Below are 18,383 nucleotides of genomic sequence, written 5' to 3' on the forward strand. Positions count from 1 at the left end.
TGTGAGGTTGTGCTTATCACCAGATTTATACAGTGGAATAACCTTTGCTATTTTCATATTATTGGGGAACTGCCCAAGTCGAAACGACATGTTAAAAATATGGGTTAATGGTTTGCATATCTCCTCAATTACCCATTTAACAGTTGTCATAGTGATACCATCACTATCACTAGATGTTTTGTTACCACATTTATTCACTATCTCTATAATTTCCTTTTCAACTATGGGCTTCAAAAACATAGAACTCATGTTCCTTTCGATTGTATTATTATTTATAGTGATGGATGTATCATCTGTACAAATGCTTCTTGCTAAACCAGGACCAACATTCACAAAGAACCTATTAAACTTATCAACTACATCCTCCAATTCAAAAAACTAAATGTGAGGGTAAATAAATTGCAAGGTGAATGGATAGTAAGAGTACATGCAATGATAAACTGTACTTTTAACAAGGTGTGCAGAGGAGCCACACTGATGCATACTATCAGGGGAACGTCACACATTGTAAATCTATGTGTATTTGTACAAGTGAGTGCGTGATAGTGCGAAAGGTTTAGGGATAACATGCAGGGAGTGACGGGGTCTTAACCACAGTCTGTTGCTCCCTTTAGTGCACACACAGAGAACACAATGATGAATTTCCCACGTGAATGTAAAAGAAGGACAGCGTTTTCTTTCCTCTCCTTTAGACCGAGTTAGGTGGGAAAAGAGGAGGCTTTGAAATTCTGCCCAGTTTCTTACACAGAGCAACAGAGGGGGGGTGGGGACTTGGCCCTCATCACAGTTATTACTCTTCAGTTGTGTAACAGCGACATTTGCCCCAGTCAGAAGCACATTCATCTCTACCTCTAAACCACCTGCATTGTCACGGATGCTGGCAACAAATATCACGTTTTCATCTACAGATAATATCTCAGACACAAGTGACACTTGTTTTATTATCGGGATCTACTGCCTATGGATAGGGGAGCCAGTGTAGTACAGTAGGCAAGGATATTAACAAAGCTGCCAAGCTGGCAGGAGCAGAGACCTGCAGTATCACACTGTGACAGCATGTTTTAGAGGATATATGTGCATTCAGTGAGACGACAGCACATGTGCAAATGTGGTGTCGCCTTGCAATTCCATATGTGTGGGGACAAGGCCTCGACAGGCAACTAGGCAGCATCACAGCGATGAGTTAATCGCCATCAGGCCCGAAGTGTGGTGAACTAAAATCTCTGTGACACCCTCATGTCCTTTCACACACGCTGCACAAACCTAACCTGAAATCAGCGACCCTGACCTGTAGTAAAACACTGATGTAGGAGTGTAGCAGCTCTCATTACTTCTACGTGGGAGTTGAACTTTAAATTAGTCAGCGCGGCACATTCATTAGCCTCCTTGAATTTACCTCCTCGCATCAGTTAATGTGCAGTATTAAACTTCATCTGCACGTCACACATCTTACTATCATACTTAGCCTTTCATCGAAAACCAAGCGATGCTGGCAGCGGTAGCACTCAAGGTCATTTGATGAGAGCTGGAGGTGTATGTGATGTGAATTCACTCACCGTATGCTGCCATACGTCGTAATGATCAAACCCTGGTGGATTTAGGGGATCGTCAGGCCACTTGATGAGAGTGAGGAGGATACTGGTGTTCAGGGAAATGAGATGCTGTAGGAACACACTGTTACAGTAGAGAAGACCAAATGTGAGGCTTGATATGCAGATCATGTTCGCAGTGAGGGGGGAATAACCCAACTCATCTTTTTAATAAAACTTTGACAAGCCTGTAGTGTGGTATCAAACGCTGTATGTGTTGCATAAGCAGTTTCATTGTGTACAGTTTTTGCCAAGAATTCCTAGATACTTAAAATGATGTGATGAGAAAAAATGCTGGGAAAACAAGCAGAAAAAAAAATACTACTGCTACTGTACTTTTAAAAATGATCAAATAAAACCTAAGGAAGGCCGTTCAATCATATTAGAAAACAAAAAGAAAGCCATGTTTTCCTCACTTGTGGCTTTATTTCTTACGTTTTTAGATTACCGTCTTCAATATTTCACCCCAATAAAACTGAGGTGAGTGTAACTTCAGTGCTCTAAACAATGAGAAATACCTTAAAAGACGGCGGCAACATCTCCTTACCAAGAAATTACCCCAGATAATCTTAGTATTTAATAAACTTTCTACCAGAGAAACAGTAGTCAACAGTCACCAGTGTCTTCTGTGGAAATGAAGCAATGTCCACCTGTGACCCCTCATTACAGACTATGGACATGAGCTGAGAAAGCAGCTTAAGTGATTTTTTTTTCTACTGGAGCCTTGCAATTATCCTGGCAGATACTGAAGTCTTATAGACACATGTTGTGACTATAATCGCATATGTCACAATATAGTCCATATAATCATCTGGCACTCGTTCAGCTCTGCATCTTCCCTGCTTTTCTATTGCCTTTCAAGAATATTACTCCCTCCACATGTTTAGTTCCATGTACATTTTGAATATATTAAACATGTGTTCAGTAAATGTCAGGCAGTGGGGTGTGTGAGCTCAGGGCCAGTCTGTGACAAGCTTTGATCCAGAGCCACACTGCCAAACAGGAATGCATACTGCTGCAATAAATGAAAGTCCTGATTTAACTGCTTTTATTCATCACAAAGTAAATGTTCCATGTTGTATAGGTGCAGTAAAAATCTTAATAGAAGAAGAGAAAAAAGAAGAAGAAAAGAAAACTATATGAAATGAGTTGCTGAAATAACAGAAAAACAGGAATATGAAGGGAGCACTGACAGGGGAGAAAAGCATTCAAATTGGGACCCTACGACAGAGGTCTGTGGTATTTCCTAGGTTGGACCCCCATAAATCAGACTCCTCTGGATATGTGAATGTGAGGGATTTGTAGCCACAAAGTAATTTTGGATTTACGCACGTCTATGCTTGCTATGATTGAGCAAGTGGACGGGTATGTATGACAGTACAACCCAGTACTAATGAGATCCCCCCCCTCCCCTTCACCCAACAGCCCCCTAATTCTCCCAACCTTTCAACTGGCTTTATTAAAACTTGGACATGAGGCAGGGTTGAAAAATGAGCTGAACTCAATCTTGGCTTTAGATGGACGCAGCCCGGTAGCGTGCTCTGGAGGAGTGGAGGGAAATGACCTATGAAATACCACCTTGTCTTTAAATACAGTACTCCCCCTTGTTGCACACATGTAAAGTTAGGAGTGCAAGCTGCATACACACACACACACACGCCAAGCTTTGGAGCAATTACATGGACTGTATTTCACGTAGGAGATAGAAGTGGACAGGGTGCTGTTCCATGACAAATTTTAGTTTGAGACTAAGCCTGATTGTTCTGAGTCATCAGATTACAACTGAGTAAACCGGCAGAAATGCACAAAATAATGGAGATGTGGATATGATCCATTTTAAATGAGCTAAATCAACACAATCTCCCAGTGTCTGTAGCCAGCTCACACAGTGGGCCTACCACACGACAGCACTCAGAGAAGTACAGCTGCATCTTATCAAAGGGCTCCTGCTGCCTCTGACTGATTTAATGAGGAATTAGCAGTAAAAGATAAATAAACTAACTCTGATTTCACTATTCACTCCCATCCAGCGTGCTCCTGACCCAAGCAGATTTAAGTGATGGGAGATTTCTTCATCCTGGTCTCACCAGCTCATTCTTTGCTGTGTTCTCATTTCTTTTTTGTTTTTAAAGGGGTTATAACATTTTCTGTGTTTGACTGACCAACTTAGTAGTTCTAGCTCAAAGAACACCAGGGAATATGTGTTCCTTGTCATTACCGCGCTTTGCAGGGTCATTAGCAGACTGCAGCACCAGATGGAAAGATGCATAAAGACAGAAAGACACACACAAAGCGTGGGTGGGTCACCACTGACTTCTGTTACTGGTCTTGCTCCACAAATGATTAAAGCCAGTGGTGACAGAGAAAAACATGCATGCATGAGCAAAGGAAGAAACAAACACACAAATGAGCGCACACACATAAAAATGAAGATGAAATCTGCACAGTGGTGTTGCAACACAGAGCTGAAAAAAATAGCTTTTGATCAGCTTTCAGGCGAAAGCTGGTCCATGAAAAAAAAAAAAGCCTCACAACAGCAATAGTGGCATAACATGTTCTGTTCAGTAGCACAGAAAGATCACTGGTACTCTGCCACATATGTTACAACACAGAGTTCAACTTTAGATGACAAATTAACACATTAAATCAAAATCTGAAGCTAATCTGCTGGCCGCTTTTTCCCTTGCCTTCTCCCTGTCTTTCTCTCTCTCATTAGTCAGTCACATTAGCTTTCCTGCAGCCCTTAGAGCCAAAGAAAGAAAAGGAGAGCCTGCGGCAAAGTGACCTTCTGGGGATGGAGGCAGGCCAGGGGAATTCTCTGACACCACTGATCTCCACCAAGTTCAGTCTCAGCTCAGATAAAACTCTGATCTGATGCAGCCATCAGTGATTGACAGGGAGATGGAATGAATTTTAAGCACTGTTGCTGTGAGAGGAAGATCATTTGACCACAGACTGACAAGTCTGGTAATGGTTGCTGGCAAATTAACCCTTGAAGAAATGTCATGAGGAGAGATGTGAGGTGAAGAAAGATCTTAAATTTGATTAAAGAGAGAGGATGCAGAAGGGAGAGGGCTGATCAAAAACTCAGCTTCTACTTCCTTGAAAAATTAACCTGATATATGAACTCCTGAAGGTCTTGCCTACTAAATGATGAGATTTACTGACCTCAAGACTCACCTCTTTAAGAAGTAGTCAGGGCAGCATAATTAAAGTTGGCTGTTTGTGTTTTTCTTCATTCTCACCACTGCAGCTATATCAAATTATGTGGCTATAGCTCTCGGCGACACTTGAGAGACCTTCACTGCCCCAGTATCACCGCTAGACCTTGTCAATGTCAGCGCTTCTGCACAGAGCACGGCTCAGCATGTCATATAGCCTGCAGTTCACCAAGTCTGTGCAGTATCACACATTTGTACACTAAAAATAGAGAAAGATAGACAGACTCATAGATTAATTGATCGATTAATAGTCTAAAACCAAAAGACAAAGGATAAAGCTATATATTTTAGATTAAGTAGAAGTTGAAATTGTTCTATATTTATTAAAATAAGCTATGATTTAACTGGTATTACCACCCTACACATACTGTATATTACGGTAATAGCACTAAGAGGGTTACTTAGCTTAGCTTAGCTTAGTTTAAAGACTGGAAACAAGGGAGAACATTTCAGCTTAGCTTTGTTCAAAGGTTAAAAAAAATCTGCATAGCTAAAAATTAACAGTTGATATGTATTTCTATATAAAAGCATAACATCCCTTATCAACATCATTTCTTGAAGAGACTAAACAAAGGAGTAAACACATAAAACCTATTAATTAGTGAGATGTAAATTTGATTTTTTTTCAATATGTGTGACCCCATGTGGGGCCTTTAGTATAATTTTCTCTTAGACATGTACTCGTGCAGTTTTCTTTGCATTATTCTTATATTTGTAATGTTTTGTATATGTTGCACTGTGGTCCTGTAGGAACACCGTTTCATTTCATCATGCACTGTATCCACTGTACATAGCTGAAATGACAATAAAAAGCTACTTGACTTGACTTGAAAACTCAAATATTATTGTGTGATAAGTGTGTATAATAAAGGTAATCATCAATATAATGAAAAACCACATTTGGCCTGTTTATAATAATTAGCATCCAGGCAGTCTTTGGCTAAAAAGTGTCCTGAGGAGAGCTACCTCCTACCTACTGCAAGTTGTCGATGAAGCCTGTCTACAGGGTGAGAAGGACCTTTTATAATGCTTTGTGTTCTTGTTGACACAGCGACAGAAATAAATGCCATTGATGCAGGAGGTGAGTGCAATTTGTCATTGTGAGTTCATTGGCAGGAGTCATCTGCAAAAGCAAAAAGCAAACAAACAAACCAAAAACAAAAAACAGTGCCTCAGAGGACTTGAAGCAGCTCCTTGTCAAAAGCCAGTAGAGCTACAAAAAGAAGCATCAATACAGAGACTTCATCTTAAACATAAACTTGTGTTTAAACTAAAGCCCATAATCTACATTCTGAAAATGACTTTCCTCTGTCCGGATGATCCACAGCAGTGTAGAAGGCTGGAGTGACGATATCTGACACTGATACCAGATATTTGGTTTGACTTCAGCAACTATTCTCAACACCTTATAGCTATTATGGTGAGTAACGGTGGCCATTTAGACATAATACTACACTAGTTTTAGACTGGGACAGCATACTTTTCAATACAGTCGGGTGCAGTTACATGGCCAAGTGATTTCACTTGAGTTGGCAACAGTTTGAAAGTTGAAAAAAATCCAGGGGTAAAAAGGTTGAGGTAAAAAGAAGTGAGTTTCTAGCCTGCTGCCGGTTCCTTCTCTCCCTGTACCTTTCTGCAGGTAGCCCTGGCTCCAGAGCACTACATCAACCTGCCCAGTGTTTGTCTGCCCAAAGACTGATTAGCTCACTTTTACAGCCTCATTGAGTTTAAACTCATGCACTTGTAAGCTAATCAGACACAGCCATGATCACTAACTAGATCAGGTCACACTAGGAGGAATGCATTTTGTAGAAGAGGAAAGTGCACTAAATCAGTTGACCAGTTGGAAGCTGTGGTGGTGACACTGCAGTCATGGAACCATGGTGTAGTTCGTTTATAGTCTAACAATTGCTTTTGACTTCTGATGATTGTATTTGGGCTTCAAAAATCATAAAAGTGTTTTGACTTGATAAGACTATCTTTCTGAACAAAACAGTCCTATGGAGCAATCCTATGTAAAAAACCCACTGGCTCTATGTCAGAGGAACCAGGGTGATGCTAACTTTCAGGTTGGCCGAACAAAATTCATCATCCCTAAGGCACTCTATACCAGGGTTTCTGATTAGGGAAGGAACATTTTGTTGTTGGAAGACAAGAAAGGGACACAGAAGGCAATACAGTATGCTGCCATTTCTGCTAAGATGGCTGTGTGTATAAAAGAAATAAACAAACAAGTGTAACAAAAATGGTCTGAAAATATGATTATTACCGATTTGTACAAGTCAAGTAAAAACAAAATCAGGCTGTTAGTCAGCACCAACATCACCACTGAATATATGTAACTGCACCCCTTGGCACGCAGAGCCGCGCACACACACACACACACACACACACACACACACACACACACACCACTTCTTTTCTTGACTGAGGCATCCCTCGGCTTTTTTGTTGTTGTTGTTGTTGTTGTTGTTTGATTCAAACTCTTGTTTCTTAAAACACTCTGCCAAACTGTGTAAGATAAGCTAAAGATTCATGCACTATGATCTGAAGCCTACTGGTTGGGTCCAAGGCTCAGTGACAGAGCCAGAACAGAGTCAACCATAGATCTGTATAATAGTCCCTTTATTGCTAGGTGGTACACTCCAGCACAACTTGGCTAGCAGTTGGGGTCACTTCTGGAAAAATTATGCAGACAAAGGTCTAGTACGGGCCTCTTGGTTGGCAGAGATTCATCCTAAATATTCATACATAAATGTCAGCCCTAATGTGTGAACATATGTATCAGTGTGTGCGCATCATTCTACATGAGTATGTGAAGGGAGAGAACCGGATGGGTGGGGGGATGCAGGGGTGGACTTGATGTCTTCATTCTGTTGTCTCACTAGGGGAGAATAAAGCAGGTGCTTACATGGCTCAGCACCTCCCTGTGACTGTGCCAGCGCCAGGAGCACACATCCAGTGTTAATCACCATGTTCCCTGCCATTTCACTCACAAGCCTGTGTGTACACAGACACACACACAGATGTGCTCACACAATGAAAAATACAGACACACTTGGGGCACCCCAACTGCCTGAGGGAAGTAGGGGGCTAATCTGACAGTGATCTAGTGACTCCGGAGAAAAACCTCATGCAGAGGAATGTCACTAGCCTAGCGAGGGGGGCGCGTGTGTGCTTCTGCCCCAGACTGCAACTGGGGATAAATTGTGGACTTGAAACCAAAAGACTCAAGAGAGCTTTCCTCTCTGACAACAAAAATGGTGTACAAATTTAGTTTCACTGCAGTTAAAATGGTTTTGGACCCTTGTTAGCGTTAGCTTATGGTAAGGCTGGGAGTAGGCATGAATGGATTTTGAGGAACAAATTAACAGGAAAATAAATAAAATGCACACTAATTAACAAGATGACTCTCTAGGCATACTGAGGTTCTGTGAGACTGTACAAAGAAGTGCTTTGAGCTAAATGGTAACATGCTCACACTGACAACACTAGCATGGTTATGTTTAGCAGGCAATACGTACCAGGTTGAGTATCCTACTTTAGTTCTGCCTGTTAGTATTTGCTAATTAGCACTAAATAAAAAGTACATCAGAGGCTGATGGGAATGTCATGCAGTTTTACCTGTTCTTTGTCAAAAACCTAATTATTTGACATATTTAAATTTTGGCATGATAATACGGCTAGATGACAAGTCAGAGGATCACCAAAGTTTTTACAGTTTATCATTTGGGGTTCTTAGTTATGTGCAGCAAATTCCACAGCAGTCCACCGAAAACTGCACTAATATTTCACTCAATTCCAAAAATGTCATCCTGCTGGTGGCACTAGAGGAAAAGCTACAGTAGTAATTAATCAAATGAGTGGGGGGTGCATAGTGATCAAAGTAATTAGGGCATCATCTGGAGTGCTTGAATGTCTGTACTAAATTTCAATCCACCCAATAGTCTTCAAACTTAAATTTCACTGCAATCCATTAAATATTTGTTGAAATATTTCAGTCTGGACCAGTGTGGTTGATGGACCAACTGAACATCATTCCCAGTGAAACACACTGCTAAAAAATTATTCCAGATATCAGATTCCATTTTTTTCAGCTTCATGCAAGGTATCTGGGAAAATAAGCATTTAACTACACACATTTCACAGCTACTACAGGAAGCAGCCCTGTGTGATATGTCAGTATCTTCATGCTCATTACTTTGCTAGTGTGGGTGTGTTCCTTTACATATTGTGCTTACATGATTACAGGCTAACAACACTGCAATAACAGGAGGTGGAAAAATCAAACTAAATCAAAATAGATGAAGATTACATGGATGAACCTGATAGAGAAAAATAAGGAGGTTGGCAAAAGGTAGAAAAAGATGGCACAAAGCACGAAGCAGAGAGATGGAGAGAGTTGAATCAAGCAAACTGTTTGGACTCTCCTGGGAATTATGTGTTCATCCCACACATATCGAGAGATGAAGGAGAACAAATGTTCCTGGGCCCACAAGTCACATAACAAAGATCGGACTGTGCCACAGCTCCAACGGATTCCTCTGAGCTTCTATTGTTAGAGCACAATTCCCATAAGGCGTGATGAGAACAAGTATGGATAAGCAGCTCAACCTTTAGAAAATCTGTCTCCTTCTAACAGGTTGTAAATGCTGCTTTTGCCACAGGACTTTGTACATTATAAACTCTAGTAAGCAATGCCCCTTTTATCCCTTTTATTTAAAACCACTTGAATTATAAACTACTAAGCCATTAAAACAATGCAGTAACCTGCCCTGACAACCTGTAGCTGCTTGCCGATACATATCCATCATCATTTTCTAAAACTACCATCAGATACACACACACACACAGTGTGCACGGCAAAGTCCAGCACAGATCATTCCTGCAGGATGTGTCATAGGTGTGATGAACAGAGGAGCACACTGAGGACATCTGGTGGACAGGTGAGGAACAGCAGAGACAGAAAAATGCAGACAGCATAACCAGAAGCAGAGGCCTGTTAGTTGTGTCGATGAAAATCATACAACTCATTATATTGCTGACTAAATTTTATCTGTCAGAATAAATCATGATAAAAAAAATGATTACATTTGTTTTAGTCTGGCATATTAAGTTATTGTAAAACAAGCATTTCCTACACACCACCATGTATTCTTCAAAAAAACAATAACTGTACTTAAGACCTGGCAGAGGACATGGAAGCAAAAAAGGATTTCTCAAAAAATTGTTAACTTTCTTTTTTTTTTACTTTGAGAACAGACCGAATATTAATACTCACAGAGAAAAAGTGGGACACTGGGTGAATATTAGCTGAGAATTACAGGTTCAAACATTCTCCTAACCTTCAAAAACAGTTTTTCTTCGGGTAAAAAGCCTGTGAACTTGAGCACAGAGCAACAGAAGTGACACAACAATGAAATGCTTATCAAATCTGAATTGTAGTCTCCCCTGACAACCAAAAGCCGTGCCATTAAAATTCAGAAAAGTCTTTCCATGTGAGAGGTTATCAGGACTGCGTGCAAGTCAAAGATGTCAGAAAAGGAGAGCATAGCAGCTCCAGACTGAATATGCACAGTAAATGCCAGGAACATGCTACATTTTTTCCAAAAAGACTGACGAAAGAAAGCACCAGTGGAAGAGATGTTATCCCAGATGGGGTGTCAGGACTTCAGTCTCTACAATCTAGCTTAATTAACTTCTATCTTATCCTGACGCTTTTTATATTTTCAAGCATTTCTTTATCATACATTAAAATAATAAAAGGCAACATTTCTACTTATACTGATCTCACAGTTTTGAAAAAGTTTATAAAGTTTTTAAAAGTTCATTTTAATGCAATCTGAGTTTCCTTCAAACAGCCACTAGGGATCTGGAATTGCATGCATTGCTCCAAATGCTGCCTTTTGTGAGCCAAGCAGGTGCTTTAAGGTGTTAAAACAGAGTCATTTAGACACCCAAAGTACACGATACACAAAATTGTTATGAACAGTCAGAAGGGAAAGGGCATGGAGATGTGATGGGTTACAGAAACAGGGAAAATGAGGCGAGATTCCAGCTTCATGGTTCTGTGGTTTCACTCTCTCCTAGTTGTGCAGGTCTCACAACAAACATATTGATCGTGTTTACATTAATGGGTACGCGCAGAGCTGCAGAGAAAAGGCTGGACCTGCCTTTGCTGCAATCCTGGGATCATTCAGAGAGAGGAAGGCTAATCTCTGGCCAGACCTCCACCCCGCTGCCTGCTTCATTCTCATTCTGAGTGGACAGCAAGGGTACACCTACTAACATCCACCACCTCTGCCCTATCAACCCTTAAATCTGTATGCTGTGGGAAAACATTCCAACTGATCAAAGTATGTAGACATATACAGAAGCACGGCCTGTACAACACGCACTCTGACAAGCCATGATCCTGGCAGACAGACTTAAAAGCAAGGAGCAAATCATCCACTTGTGGAGGAGCATAGAGAACAATTGCATGAGAATCAATGTTCTTTGTCTGGGCCTAATAAGGGAAATATCAGAGAGCGGGAGAAGAAAGGCTTTTAAACCCTGCAAACCTTTGGTCTCTACTGAAGTCATACATGGTACCCAAGCAATGTACATTCACTGCTGCTGAATCTAGTGATGTTTGAGTTTCCTTCACAGACTGTCACTAGTGGCGCTGGGTCCCAGTGAGCTGCTTTATATGTGGAATGAAGGAGGTGTAAAACACCAAGTTCAACAAAACAATTTGTGTGTAAAATGATATATAACGAAGAACTGATTGTTGCCTTCTGAAGGATACAAAATGATCACTAAACAGGACTTCAGCAGTTTTATGGCCTTAAATTATGTGAATTACTGTGGCATTAAAATGAATTCATTGTGACAGTTATTTAAAAAATACTTCTTTACATTTTGTTAAAACTGATTTTTAAAATAATTTTTAAAGCAGTATTTATTCAGTCACTTTTTAGCTCCGTTTTGGTCTCCACCAACTCTTAAGAGAAATGTCTTGTTCTTTGTCTGTTAAATGATCCACTACGTCCCCCAGCTAGTTCCTAAGCTTTTCTCTGTTCTTTGGTGCTGTGAAGGTAACTGTTTGTTGCCAAAAACAATTAGCTTGTGAAACTAATGAGAGCTTTAAGAATAAATCTAAATATTAAAGCTGCAGATCAGAGACCCCAAACAATGAACTGAAAGACGAAAAAAATGTTAAAACAGGAGAGGAACTGTAAATTTGGGTGGTACCTGTCTGTGGGTATGAGCAACAACTTACAAATCAAATTGTAATTTGACACACTATTAATACAAAAATATGTATGTGTGGCTTTAAAAATTGATAAATAAATAAAACGAAATATTAACTAGCAAAGTGACATAGGATGCCCTCCATGATGGTTTTACCAATGATACAGTGCAGTGCATGTGTGTTTTATTAAGCAGAAATACAGACAGAATACATATTAATAGGCTTTTCAAACTGATGGTTGCAATGCACTGTCAGAAGAAAGACCAACAGGTTACACTTTAAGTGAAACATAAATTAAACTCAATAAGTTTCTGTTGAAAAGACGACTTTAGAAGAATGATTAGACAAAGGCTGTCAGAAGAAGAGCTGCTTACAACTCATTTTGACAGAGGAATTTGCTTCTTCTCATTCTTGTTCGTCTTAATCTTATTCTCCTCATTCTGCATTTAATCCTAACTCCATACTGGTACAGATTACACACACTTCTTGAGTGAAAATGTTACTGTCTCTTAAAATTTACAGCAAAAAAAAAACCTCTTATTGCTACCTTATTGTGCTTTTGCTAATGTGTTTATTAAGCTTAGTCATATTTTAATTTCAACATTTGTGTTTTCACTCGTTTCCTAATACTGTGTGCTGCTGCTTTTGTTACTTTAAGTCTTGTTTTGTGCTTTCATGATAATGATGGGCAAGGACAGTACATGATTTGCTGCAAGACCACAAACACACATACAAAGAAATATAATATGATATAAATAGATTCCACCTTAAATGCATTTCCCCTCTATATCCAGGGGTGACCCGTGACCTGTTGGATGTAGAGCTTCCAAAGACACAGGCCTCATTACCCAGACTCCACTCTGGCAGAGCAGGGTCTTATTTACCCCCGAGGAAGGACAGAAATAAACAAAGACGACTGCCAATTGAGTGATAGAAGCTGCTGCTGCAGTGAAAGGTTACCGTGGCCGTCATCCTGCTCAGTGCCCACTGGCTTTTGATCATAAAACACTCACAATGACACTCACCTATGACACTATCTCAATTATGAAAGAAATGTCACCTCAAGCCAAGGTCATTTCATATTTAACAGTTCAGCCTGAAATTATTACTGAGGTTTCAGCAAACGTTGGCAAATGTGTCCTGTGCTGCACAATTAGCGTTTTATAGATTAGACAAATATTTTAGAAGAGACTGTTGTCCAAAGAAAAACAACAGCATTAGTCATTTCACCAAATTCCCAAACACTGCATATACTGTAGTTCAAGTGAATTATGAGTCTTGTCCATCGTGAGCCAAGCAGTGGGATGTTATTATAAATGTACAAAGTCCACAGAAGGAGGAGGTCGGAGTGGACGGATAAGTCTGATGCTGTTTAATTCACAACCGACAGTCAACACTGGTTTTTTTTAAACCGTGGCAGCAATCATTCCCAAACCTTTGCCATGTGGTTATTATATTCTAACCATGATGACAAACACCCTGAACCCTTAAAGACGTCATTCTAAACCAAACCATGGTCTTGTCCTTAGCCCAACCAAAATGTTTTTGTACTTAAACCCGAACCAATCTCAACCATAGTGGTGTAAGATCGGAAAAAAGTTTTATTTTTGAAATTTTGATTTGTAATGGCAGTGACAAATGATAGTGTGTTGTTCTGCTGGGAAACTATGATTTTTGGCAACTACTTGATGGGTTTTCTCTCCTGATTTCAAGAGTTACATTTTAGCTTTGGTGACTGTTTACATTGACAAATAACTGATTAACTGCAGTGCATATGTCTTACACACAAAAAAATGTAGGTCGCTATTGAGTTGTACCTCTATCCTTCTCTTTTTAAAACATGACATCATGTGACCTCTAAAAGCTCTACAATGTCAGTGGCTCTGACTGATAGGCACTATATGTAGACAGATGAATGAACAGCATCCACAGGTGACAAAGAGGGGTCAGCAGGGCGGAAGAACCTCTGGGTAGGACGAGGGTTAGGTTGTGTGAGCAAATCAATGAGACGAAAAGCTGGTATTGATTCTGCAAGATTTATCCCCCCAATGTCAGCATCAGTCTGAAAAACAGACTGCGCCCTGTCTGCCCTGAGAGCACCAGGATAAATCTCTTTTTCTCCTCTACAGCTAATTTATTGAAGGATATAATGGTGTGAGTAGGCTGAACGACTTAGCAGATCATTCTGGTGAATAAACAAATCCTTTATGATGCTTCAAGAGCATAGACAGAAACGATGTGATACAGAAATTATAAAGTATTTCAAACCTAATGCATTCATTTTTATTTAGGAAAAAAAAACACAAATAACCATGAATGTATCAGTCATAACATCAAGAGATTAGGGCCACTCCACTAATTTTACAGACTGTAATACTCCTCAACTTGCATGTTTTCTGTGGCTCTGTGGAGTAAAGAGGAAAGTGAGATGACATCCACACGCACCTTGAATACATCCCCACAACTGTAGTCTCACACAACACGTACAGTATAAAATATCAACAGATCAACAACGGAAGTGGCGGTGAGTGCAGCTTTACATTGGGTGACGTTGTAGCTCAGTGAGGAAGAATGAGGAAGTGAATGACTAATTGATCAATCCACTGAGTAAGAGACTGGGTTTGTTACAGTAACCTTCAGTGGCGACGGACACTTTGCGGTGTTGAAGATCAGAGAGTAGAGAGAAAGAAAGAGAGAGAGAGAGAGTGAGTGTGTGTGAGAAAGGCACCTCCAGAGGTTCACATCGATCACTGCATCACATGGGGACGCTGAGGAGATTCAGTCATGCAGTGGCCAACAAGCGCAAAAGAGACCACTGCACATGATATAGCACGTGTATACTCACACACACAAAGTGCAATTCAAACATGGATTCACCATGCACATGCTGCATACACACATAAAAAAATTATATAAACAAAACTTCTGAATGCTCCGTCACTCTAACACACTAAAACACACACACACACCACAGCAGATTAGTGTCTCTGCTGCCGGCCCGGTGTGGGACAGGACACCAGCTGGGCCCTCCTCAGATGCAGTTAAATATCAGAGTCTGCAGCTTGTCATCCCTCCTTATGAAGTGACTGATATGTGATGTAGAAGGATGAACCCTCAGGTGTTATTTCTGCTCATTACAGCTCACCACATCATCCTTCACCACAACATTCACCTCCACCCATCAGACTTCACAACAGAGAGGTCAGCCTAAAAGCCTATTAATGTAATGGTAGGAGGAAAAAAGACAAACTAAGAAAGATAGGGAAATATAAATTAAAAATAAAACTTCTTGGGATGTTAAAACCTATTTTGGGGTGGGTTGACCAAGTGAAAGGGTTTGCTGTGTTTTCAGGGAATGAGGTGAAATGTGCCTGCATCTCAGGGTTACTTCAAGGTTATTTCTAGTTTCCCTGGTGGGCAAACACCTGAAGTAAGTGAAAGGAGCATCACTCCCAAGGTAGGACGACTAACTAGGAGTTGCTAGGAGACCGGGATTGGTGTGTGTTTGTCTGTATATATGTGTGAGTGTGTGTGTTGTCTGGCAAACCCATTTGGGTGTTCAAAGAGCGTCATGTTCATAGTAACGTGTCCTGTAGTCCAAGGTTTACTGGCCAAAAATGGACAAAGGGCATGAAGTGTAGGAAATGTAACAACAAAAAACTTTGAAAAAATACACAAAAGAAATGTAAATATTAACACAATGTTGCTTCATCAGATAAACTCTTAAAACTAAATATTCTAACTTAATGGCTCTATATGAGAAAAACTAATTAGAAAGAAATCGAACTTCCTCCCCAGATTTAGTCATATATAGATATTATTTGTAGTAATCATGTAAGGGTGAGCTAAGTGTTTATATAATCTTGGAGAGATCTGTTTCTCTTCTCTTAGCTGTTTGGAGATGTTTGTGCATGAGGATCCTTGGGAACCATTTACTGATAGTATGCTCAAGAAAAGATATCTTGTGTCCTCCTTGTTCAATCTTTGGGTAAACATCCAGAGACAATTCCTCCTTAAGTGGGCAGCGCATCGGTCAGTGTGTCCATTCTGGTCAGAACCAGTGAATACTACTGTAAACTGTATGTGTGTGTTTGTGTTTGTGATTACAGCCTGACCATCTGGTCAAAGCATTTCAACATGCATAGCTAAATTATTTGTGAACATGCAACTTTTGGGGACTTTGTTTGGGGACTTCCAGGAGTTCCAAACTGAAAGAGGGTGAGACAGACATGCAGCCTGTCCTGAACCTTGTCCAAACTCCACAGGCTGCCACAGCGCCACAATGAAGTTTTTTCTTTTTTTTTTAATCAAGGTCTGCCACTAGGCTACTTTGACAGTTCAGTGCTCTGCCAAAACACAAACATGGAGACAGTGAGAGTGAAAGAGAGGGAGAGTATAAAGAAAGACGGAGAGTGACAAAAAAACAACTCAGTGGAAAGTCTTGTCATCTGATTTTTGCCACTCACTGACACTCTGCGCTTAACACAACTTTTTGGATTCAGTGAACGCACACTGGGGAGCCAAATGATTCACAGAGCAGATTTCTATATAACTGTTACATAAATCATAGAAATTACATAATATTTACATGCAAGCAATAAGTAAGTTTTTCAAAAGTATGATGTTGAATTTTACACTGCCACTCTGAACACAGCATGGTCAAATAACTAACATCGTTGCAGGAAATGAATGCTGCAAAGCCTGGTTGTGCTACAGTAGATCTTGTAGTGTGTCCATTAGCCAGGACAGGCTGTTCTATTGTTATTGATGCTCTTATTTAAGTAGACATAATTGAATTCCAAAATACAATATCACTCATTCATCATGTTGAGGTTTGACATTTCTACCAGGTTACTAGTGCACATTCAAGTGAGTTTAGTAAAGTGTAGTTGAAAATGTGTGGTTCAATGTGATCACGATTTTTGTTCAGAGACGCAAAGAGGCTGCCCAAAACGTAATCAGTAGCCCCTGCCTACACGTGTAATCCTTATCCATTTGTGGAATAAATGCTTGGCGCTTAATCATACTACAGGGAGTCACGTTTCAGGCAGGGCTGACACTCTCTGACCATTGCTGAATCACTGATGAACCTCTGCTTTAAATCACTCACACCAAGCAAGTGAGAAGGAGGAGGAAACACAGGAGAGTCTGCTGCACAAGCTCTCAAATTCCAAAAGGTGGAATCTGCAAACCTTTGGAACTCTAATGCTAAAGGTGAAATATAGGTTGTTAGAGTTTTTCTCAACCTCTGACAAATGCCACGTGGTTTGATTTATCTTTGACTCTGAGGCTGCAACCACCTTTTTTTCCCTACTGTTCTAGTACAGTGTCAATTACAGGCTTGTGTTACTCTATATCAGGAGCCTTTTATAGCAGCGAATGCCATATTTTTGATGCTCTATTGATCCCCTAGGGGGGAATTTATCTTTCAGTCTAGCTCTGCTCACAGTGCTGTGGAAAAAGGGGGCCCTCCTCTGAAATGCCGCAGCAGAACAAAAAGGGTTAAAGCTCATCTCAAACATGTGAAAAGACAGGGAAGGCCTTGCAAGGACAAACTATTGATCCACTCCTGGGTGTACTACCAGGTTTCATACAGAGGTTCATCATTTCCTCTGAATCATACATCTCTTTCTTCCTCTTCTCCCCTTGCCTTTTGGTCTCTTTCTTCTTCTGCTGCCCTAAAATGTGACAAGAGGTGAATTATGTATAAACCCAAATGTTTATCATTCACGGCTGAAGTGTGAATTACAGTGTCCCGGCTCACTATGAACTGATTATACATCTCTGCTCTGCAGTACAATAATGTCAGTTACTTCAGTGGTTTCCAAAATTAGGTGCAGGGACCTTTGGGGTTCTTTGGGATGCTGTAGTAGATCCCGGGCAGAAATAATTACTCTTTCACTTCATATTAACTGGTCATATGTTGACGGACAGAAAATTAATGTTTTGGTAACTGATGAGTTTAGGTCATTTTCAAGCAAAAATGCCAAAAATGTGATGACTTTGCTTAAATTATAACATCTTTAGGTTTAATTTATTTCCTCTTATTATAGCTCTTAGCTGATAATTTAACAATTGTATTTTGTTAGCAAATAACATTATAGCATGTTCTTATGTAGACCTTCTATTGTTGCATCAAGATTTTTCATATGCCCTTGTCTGTAACTTTTGACACTGTCTTCTTGCCAGGGCATTGGGTACATTTATGAAACCCTGAGTTCAAGATGGGTAAAATGCACATTTTATAGGAAAAAACAAGGCTTTTGATATAGAAATACTCAAAAACGATCTTTTTTGCATCACACCTATTTAGCAGGTAACAAGAAATGAACTGCT

The sequence above is a fragment of the Monopterus albus genome, unplaced genomic scaffold, assembly GCF_001952655.1.
Source record: "Monopterus albus unplaced genomic scaffold, M_albus_1.0 scaffold253.1, whole genome shotgun sequence".
Classification (NCBI taxonomy): domain Eukaryota; kingdom Metazoa; phylum Chordata; class Actinopteri; order Synbranchiformes; family Synbranchidae; genus Monopterus; species Monopterus albus.